The sequence below is a fragment of the Syngnathus scovelli genome, chromosome 10 (assembly GCF_024217435.2).
Source record: "Syngnathus scovelli strain Florida chromosome 10, RoL_Ssco_1.2, whole genome shotgun sequence".
Classification (NCBI taxonomy): Eukaryota; Metazoa; Chordata; class Actinopteri; order Syngnathiformes; family Syngnathidae; genus Syngnathus; species Syngnathus scovelli.
Genome location: NC_090856.1, coordinates 16,257,996 through 16,266,173, shown reverse-complemented (window position 1 = coordinate 16,266,173; position 8,178 = coordinate 16,257,996). Strand labels below are relative to the sequence as shown.

Sequence of the window (8,178 nt, the reverse complement as noted above, 5' to 3'; positions counted from 1 at the left end):
GCGGCATGGTGCTCTTCAGTGCGGCATGGTGTTGTTCAGTGCGGCATGGTGTTAAGTGCGGCATGGTGTAGTTCAGTGCGGCATGGTGTTGTTCAGTGCGGCATGGTGTTGTTCAGTGCGGCATGGTGTTGTTCAGTGCGGGATGGTGTTGTTCAGTGCGGCATGGTGTTGTTCAGTGCGGCATGGTGTTGTTCAGTGCGGCATGGTGTTGTTTAGTGCGGCATGGTGGTGTTCAGTGCGGCATGGTGTTGTTCAGTGCGGCATGGTGTTGTTCAGTGCGGCATGGTGTTGTTCAGTGCGGCATGGTGTTGTTCAGTGCGGGATGGTGTTGTTCAGTGCGGCATGGTGTTGTTCAGTGCAGGATGGTGTTGTTCAGTGCGGGATAGTGTTGTTCAGTGCAGGATGGTGTTGTTCAGTGCGGCATGGTGTTGTTCGGTGCGGCATGGTGTTGTTCGGTGCGGGATGGTGTTGTTCGGTGCGGGATGGTGTTCAGTGCGGCATGGTGTTGTTCAGTGCGGCATGGTGTTGTTCAGTGCGGCATGGCGTTGTTCAGTGCGGCATGGTGTTGTTCAGTGCGGCATGGTGTTGTTCAGTGCGGCATGGTGTTGTTCAGTGCGGCATGGTGTTGTTCAGTGCGGCATGGTGTTGTTCAGTGCGGCATGGTGTTGTTCAGTGCGGCATGGTGTTGTTCGGTGCGGCATGGTGTTGTTCGGTGCGGCATGGTGTTGTTCAGTGCGGCATGGTGTTGTTCAGTGCGGTATCGTGTTGTTCAGTGCGGTATCGTGTTGTTCAGTGCGGTATCGTGTTGTTCAGTGCGGTATCGTTGTGTTGTTCGTATTGTGTTGTGTTGTTCGTAATGTGTTGTGTTGTTCGTATTGTGTTGTGTTGTTCGTATTGTGTTGTTGGTATTGTGTTGTGTTGTTCGTATTTTGTTGTGTTGTTCATATTGTGTTGAGTTGTTCATATTGTGTTGAGTCGTTCGTATTGTGTTGTGTTGTTCGTATTGTGTTGCCTCTAACACTTAGCTTCTAACACTTAGCCTCTAGCACCTAGAAGGTAAATAAATAGGAAGGAAGGACTCACCGGTGATGTCGTCGCCCACGTCCAAGCGTTGTACTTTGTATTTTCATCCTTCTGACAGTGGAAAACATATAGCCAACAAACACCGTGGAACCTAAACGAATGAAAGAAAACTATCATTTGGCCACAACCAACATTCACAGATACAACACAATGTGACGTGCGGGGTTGAGGTTAAAGGTTGAGTGAAGGGCCCTCGTTTTAAACTACTTTTTTGAAAAGGAGTGGGAACAAAACGTATTTAATTTATTTATTGGGAAGTAGTAAGACTTATTAAATTTATTTAATCTACTTTTCTTCCCAGGCAAAATTTGATGTGCCGCAATTCCAAATTTCCAAAGTGAATGAAGGAATGAAATCCTTTAAATTATGATTTTGTATAAATACTAGGCATAAACACAAAATCTACGGCACAAAATGGGCAGACTTTACTTGTTTGAAAAGGACTGGTTACAAGACAGACTTTTTTAATTTATTTAATGGGAAGAAGACTTATTTAGTTTAATTGATCTATTTTTGTTCCCTGGCAAAATTCGATTTGCTGCAATTCCAAATTTCCAAAGTGAATGAAGGAACGAAGTCGTTTAAATTATGATTTTGTATAAATACTAGGCATAGACACAAAATCTACGGCACAAAACGGGCAGACTTTACTTGTTTGAAGAGGACTGGTTACAAGACAGACTTTTCTGATTTATTTAATGGGAAGAAGACTTATTTAGTTTATTTAATCTTTTTGTTGCCTGGCAAAATTGGATTTGCTGAAATTGTATTTTGCCAAATCTTGACTTGAGACCTGATAGGAAGTATTAAACGCTCAGTTAAATCGATACAAGTTGGTAATAAGAGCGAGTAATGTTGGTTGAAGCGACGAATGAAGGTTAAAAGCAATTTAAATTATGACTTTGTATAAATACTAGATATTAACAGAACATCTACTGCGCAAAATGGGCAGAGTTTACTTGTTTGAGAAGGAGTGGCTTATTTAAGACTAAGATTTATTTAATCTGTTTGTTCCCTGGCAAAATTGGATGTGATGCAATTCCAAATTTCACCACATGATGGTGCCAAATTTTGACTTCATAGGACATATTCAACACTTAGTTCAAGGTAATCAGATTTGTTTATAATTCTAATGGCCTTTTCAAAACTATTCTGGATTACTACTTTGGATCTATTCTACATTACTTGTACATTACTCTGTAACAGATTAGGCAGTATAATCACATATGTTAACTTGAGAGTGCCCACACTCAATCTACTTATCGTGATGTGTTAAATCAATTACTGTTAGACATTATTTGTCTGATAATCTACCAAATCTTTGAATTGAAGAATTTGTGATTTAATTAATAGCTTGTTGTTATGTTCAGGGTAATCAGACTTGTATATAATTCTAATGGCCTTCTTTTGAAAACTATTCTGAATTACAACTTTGGATCTTATATTACTTTGCAACAATATACTCGGTGACAGATTAGGCAGTATAATCACATATGTTAACTTCAGTGCCCACACTGTATTTATTTATGGTTATTTGTTAAATCAAGTACTGTTAGACATGAAATAGGAAGTGTTTAACATAAATGTTATGGCTACTCACCATTGTAGCTCGCTCCTGGTCAATGATACGAGCCTCTTCTTGCAGTGGAAAACTTGCAGCCAACAAACACCGTGGAACTTAAAGGAATTAAATTAAACATTAACATTTCGCCTGGACCAATATTCACACGTACAACGCAACGCGGCTACACTTCTGCTAGCGCCTCAGCTACACGTTGCTATTACAAACGTAAATCTCTTTAAACACAATGAGTGTTACTTACCGTGTGCGCTGTAGACGGTCCAGTTGCAAGCAGAAAATAAAGATATTTCTGTTGATATTCGTCGTTGCTCAGTGGCTCACGGCCATCGCGCCAACAGATTTGAATTTTGGTGGAAGTTCAGCCAATTACGTCATATCCGCGGCACATGACTGCGACGTAATACCCGCTTATCTGAAACGGCAGTTAAAAGTAGAGTTACATCAAGTTTTCTTTTTTAATCAACGCAATCATTTACAACCGTTGACCAGAAAGAATCGTCGAAATTCGACGTTCCCCCCAAACGCCACACTCACTCGCTTTTCAGGGCAACAAAAGTACTTCTTTTTAAAAACGATTAGTTGTACTTACCGTGTACGCTCTGGACGGTCCAGTTGCAAGCAGAAAATAAAAATATTTCTCTTGTTAGTCGTATGTTACCATCCGCTGTGTCTTTGTCAACATCGCCATTTTCCTACTTCCTGTTGCGAGCCACGCCCACGGATTTAAATTTTGGCGGAAGTTCCGCCCATTGGCGTAGTTTTCGCGTATAGCAAATCCGATTGGTTGGGAAGGGGGCGCGGTTATGCAGCCGAGGGGTCCTGTGATCGGTGGGATGTAAAGTAGGCGTCGACGTCACGTCCGCGTCACGTGACCACGACGTGGCAGACGTCATATAGCAACCGCTGTTTTGTTTAGTAGACTTACAGTTGTTATGCATTGACATAATGGCGCACACTCCAAATAGATTTAAATAAATTAAATAATTCTTCTGCCCACTCCCTTTTAAACAAGTTAACTCTCCCCGCGGATTTGAATTCCGGCGGAAGTTCTGCCCATCACGTGACGTCTGTCACGTGACCACACGCGGCAGATGTCATATAGCAACCGCTGTTTTGTTTAGTAGATTTACAGTTGTTATGCGTTGACATAATGGCGCACTGGTTAGCATGTCCACCTCTTAAGCATGATGTTGCGGGTTCGACGCCTGATCAATGTTAGCATGGAGTGAGCTGAAGTGCATGGCGCTGAAGATTTGAATCTTTGAAATGCGCTGAGGTCTGACGTATCAGGCAGAATGGTTTGCCATCACGTTCAACAAAAAATAGAAACTTTCCCACTCTGATAAAAACGTCCTGTGTTCATCTACATATTTTCGTTTTGCTGTGCATCTTTTCCCTGCCATTTCGAGAGCCCAATTGACACTAATAGTTTACTGGAATGTGTTTGCCCATCCTACTTTGTGGAATTTCACCACATGCGCTTTTGACGAAAATACTAAATTGAACTCAAGTGAAGCCAACACGCACAACCCCCCCCCCCCCACACACACACACACCTACACACACACACACAAATGTTGATATGAACATAAAAGAGCCGCATGCGGTTCAGGAGTTGCGGCTTGGCCAAACCTGTACTATACAACTTTATTTGTGTAAAATTTTCACAACAGCTGTCACACAAACAAAGCGGGAAAAACCGAAGACGTGCGTGTTCCGCCCACGCTGGATTTATTTGCACCTTTGAAAAGACACCGTATTGCCGCAGATGTGGCAAAGAGTACTTTTGGGCATCTGAGACGGAAGGATGTCCAAAGCATCACGTCACCTGCTCTGGTAGGAATGGTGGTGGGACGTTGAGGTCAACCGCTTTGGGGTTGGCTGAATCTTTGGTCGCAGGATGCCACACACTTGAAGACAGAAGCAGAAAAGCAGAGCTAAATGCAAAATGTACTCACCGGTGACTCCAATTTTTTCCCCCCCTGAAGAAATGGATGGACGGGTGGCCCCGGCTGGCCGGTGGGACTCTTGTTATTCTGACCCTTTTTAGTGCGCGTTTGGGGCAACAACCGTTTTTTGTGGCGCTCTCTTCTGGTTCAAGAGTGCCCTGCATGTGAATTTGCCTTTCCTGCCTTCTGATTGGATGAGCGCCGGTGTGACGCGGTGCCTCTGTCACCGTGGCGGGGGGTATACGTCGGCATCGGAGCGTCTGCCAACGTCTGAGACCGGCTGGCAGTGTATCGGAGGTGTCGAGTGCGGTGCCGCTGGAGCTCACTCACCAGCTGGTGTTAGGGCCACAGAATGAAGGCCAAGGAGAAGACTAGAAAGAGAAACAGAAACTTCTCCTCCAATTGTTTGATTTGTCTCTTCTGAGCTTCGATGAATTCTTTCAGCTCTTTGTTCCTCTAGGACGGACAAATGGAAAGTAGCCTTCAAAAGCCAGTAAGCGTGCAAGTAAGTGCCGGGCTGGCTTTGGGCCCTTACCTGTTGCGCGCTGTGCAGCAGATCCATTCTCTCTTGGAGGATGCAAGCGTCGCGCTCCCTCAACTCCCACATCAGGGCTCGCTTCCATTGGTCCACGGCGCTCCTAAGCTCTTGTCTCTGATCCGCCGTCAGCACGTCATACACGCCAGCGTGGCTGGCTTTTTCGCCGTCCGTGGCGGGGCAGTCCCGCTGCGGTAGCGCCTCGTACAACATGGCCTCCAGCTCCATGATCCTCTGGGCCGCAATCCTCGTCCATCAGTGGTCCGGCGGGAGATTTGAGGGCGGCTTACCTTATGAGCCTGGTCCATGGAACGCTTCCTGAAGTCCAACTCTTCATCCAGGTAGCCCTTCTGGTTGCAGAACATATCCTAGCACAGCTCAAGGTCAGAATTGTTGGGGCACATTGCCCCGAGTTCCCCTTGGCTGATGTCGCGTGTCTGTCTACCTTCTCACTTTCAATGTCCAACATCTTCTGTTGAAGTGCTGACTTGGTCACTTTGATGTATTCTAACCACTGAGGAAAGGCTGCTGTCACATAAGCAGAATGCGAGAGCGTGCGTGGACGTGCGCGTTACCTTCTCGGCTAGGGTGGGAAGGGTCCTGGCGTGAATCACGACCACCTGCTCCTCGTTGGTGAGATTCTGCAAGAGCCCAAAGGCACAGCGTCAACAAGGTTCTTTCAGCGCAAAGCCTTCCAAAAGTCACATTTGAGCCGCCGAGTCTCGTGGAGTGCGAACATAAGGAGTTCGACATACACTTACGGCGTTATCGCCCAGGATGTCCAGCTTCTTCATCAGATCACTGATGACGATGTCCTGGGGAAAGGCGCAAGGAGCAATGTAAGGTGTTCTGGGACCTCAGGTTAAGGTTAGGGTTGCGAGGGACGCCTTACGTACGCTCACGCCGTCGGCCTCGCAGTAGATCTGCAAAGGGCTGAGGCCGTCTGGGAAACGGACTTGCAGAAACTTCAAGACGGGGGAGCGCCACTCCCTCTCCTGAAAGGCAGAGGCATGCATCCATCCGTCCGTCCGTCCGTCCGTCCGTCCGTCCGTCCGTCACATCTCTGGCCTCAACACGCTTGTGCGAGTCTTCCCACCTCCAGCTCCAGGATGCGGAACTCAAGCAGTTCGTTTTGGTCTCGGATATCCTGGATGTGCTCTTTCAGACGCGCTTCTTCCGCCTCCATCCGCCTGACCTGAAAAGACAGTCAGACCTCATCTGCGGGGCTTCCGGACGGGTGTGACGCCAAGCGACTCCGCCCAGCGCCTTTCTTTCCGTCACCTTTTCGGCCAACTGCTGATTGCTCTGACGCAGCAGCTGCTTCTCCTCCACCCACTTGACATTCTAGAAGAGACAAACGCGTGGACAGCTTTGAAATGTTGTGTCATTTTCATCCACAAATTCTTTGGTTGACTGGAAAATGACATTTGCTTTTCTCCGCATTTTCCCAGCCACGTTCAGGGGGGGGGGGGGGGGGGGGTTGGTCCAGTAATGCCAGACGAATGAGTGACTGAAGAATGTAGCTATTTTGTCTGAGAAAAAGGTGTGCTCATTGATAAGCTTACCTGTCCTTGTTGCTTCAGCGCTGACTCCAGATCTGCTACTCTGCTTTGATAGTGACCCATTTCTACTGTCATGTAACATGGGGGGAAGAGATGGTGCAAATGGTAAAATATGGATTATTCACAGGAATAAATTGGCAGAGCTGAAATTCCAAATTTGTCCAAAAGATGGCGCCAGACCAAAACATGAGACCAAAAAAGGGGCCAAAATAAGCTAAGCAAGTTAAAATAGAAATAAAACAGGAACACGGTGTCGGATTGTGAGTCACGCATGGACGCACAAATGTGATTTTTACTTTTTGATTTCTTTGCTTGGCTAAAAATGTATTCTGTAACAGCTTAAAGCAATATTGTTAGTCAATTCGATCAAGGGACCCGTCACTATGAGAATAGTGTCGTGACATAAATTGTTTGGAGAAGCACAAATGTGATTTTTACTTCTTGATTTCTTTGCTTGGCTAAAAATTGATTCCCTCTTTCATGAACTGTGTTTTGCAATCGAATTGTTCTGGGATTGAATGATTTTATTAACACGGGTATCAGTGGGTGAAATTGTTCGGTTTCTGGAGTGATTAAGATTTGTAATTCTATTTCATGTTTCTTCAATAAATGTGTTGTGTATATTCATCTACTTTGTTGTGCGCTGATTTGTACTGAATGTACAATCGATGGTTCGGGGTTGATTTGACAATTTGATTAATGTGCGGGGGGTTATTATGGTATAACATAGGACCGTAATAAATAAAAGTAACATCAGACAATTTTAGAGAATTGAATAACTTTCGTAGTTATTTGAGACACGAGTGAATTTCAATCCGTTTGAAAGTTTGCTTCGTCTGAATAAATTAACGGAAGTGTTTGAATCGGATTATCGGTTTGGTGTAGAACTGAAAGTAATTTAATTATTTGAAGGGCGCAGGCCCGTTTCCCCTTTTGACGGGCCGCGTAAAAAGTAACTCCGAACATGTTAGAGAATTAAATAACTTTCGTAGATATTTAAGGGAAGAGTGAATTTCGTCAAAAGTGAATTCGTTTGAAAATTTACTTCCTCTAAATAAAATAACGACGATGGTTAAAATAGATCATTTGAGTTGGTGAAGGATAAAAGTATTTCGATTGTCCGTCGGGCGCGGCCCAGTTCTTAATTTTGTCGGGCCGCGTCAAAAGTTAAACAGGACACGATCGAAAAATAGACTTGCCTTCCAAATTAATTACAAATCTAAATAGAGTAAGACATTTTTATTCGTTTTAAGAAAGTTGTTATTCTTTTTAAAGCAATCAAGTGGGGTGAAGCACTCCGACAGTTAAGTGCTAGATCTACATATAAGAAGTTAGAATTAATAACGTAAAGTGCATTAATTTTCTCCTTAAATGCTATTATTGTCACACTTTTATTAATTCGATTCTCTTTCGAATTAACAAGTTGGTCGGCTCGCTGCTTGAGCGACCAAGTAGAACGGACCCATA

General features: G+C 44.6%; 1 long non-coding RNA gene across 1 annotated transcript; it reads right to left on the bottom strand.

Annotated features, from left to right (window-relative positions):
* Positions 1-4,272: 4,272 nt before the first annotated feature.
* LOC125973534 (uncharacterized) lies at positions 4,273-5,069 on the bottom strand. Its single transcript, XR_011087626.1, has 2 exons — positions 4,945-5,069; positions 4,273-4,575 (listed from the first exon to the last, which is right to left on the bottom strand). It is a non-coding gene; the product is annotated as an uncharacterized lncRNA (long non-coding RNA).
* Between the last annotated feature and the right edge of the window lie 3,109 nt (positions 5,070-8,178).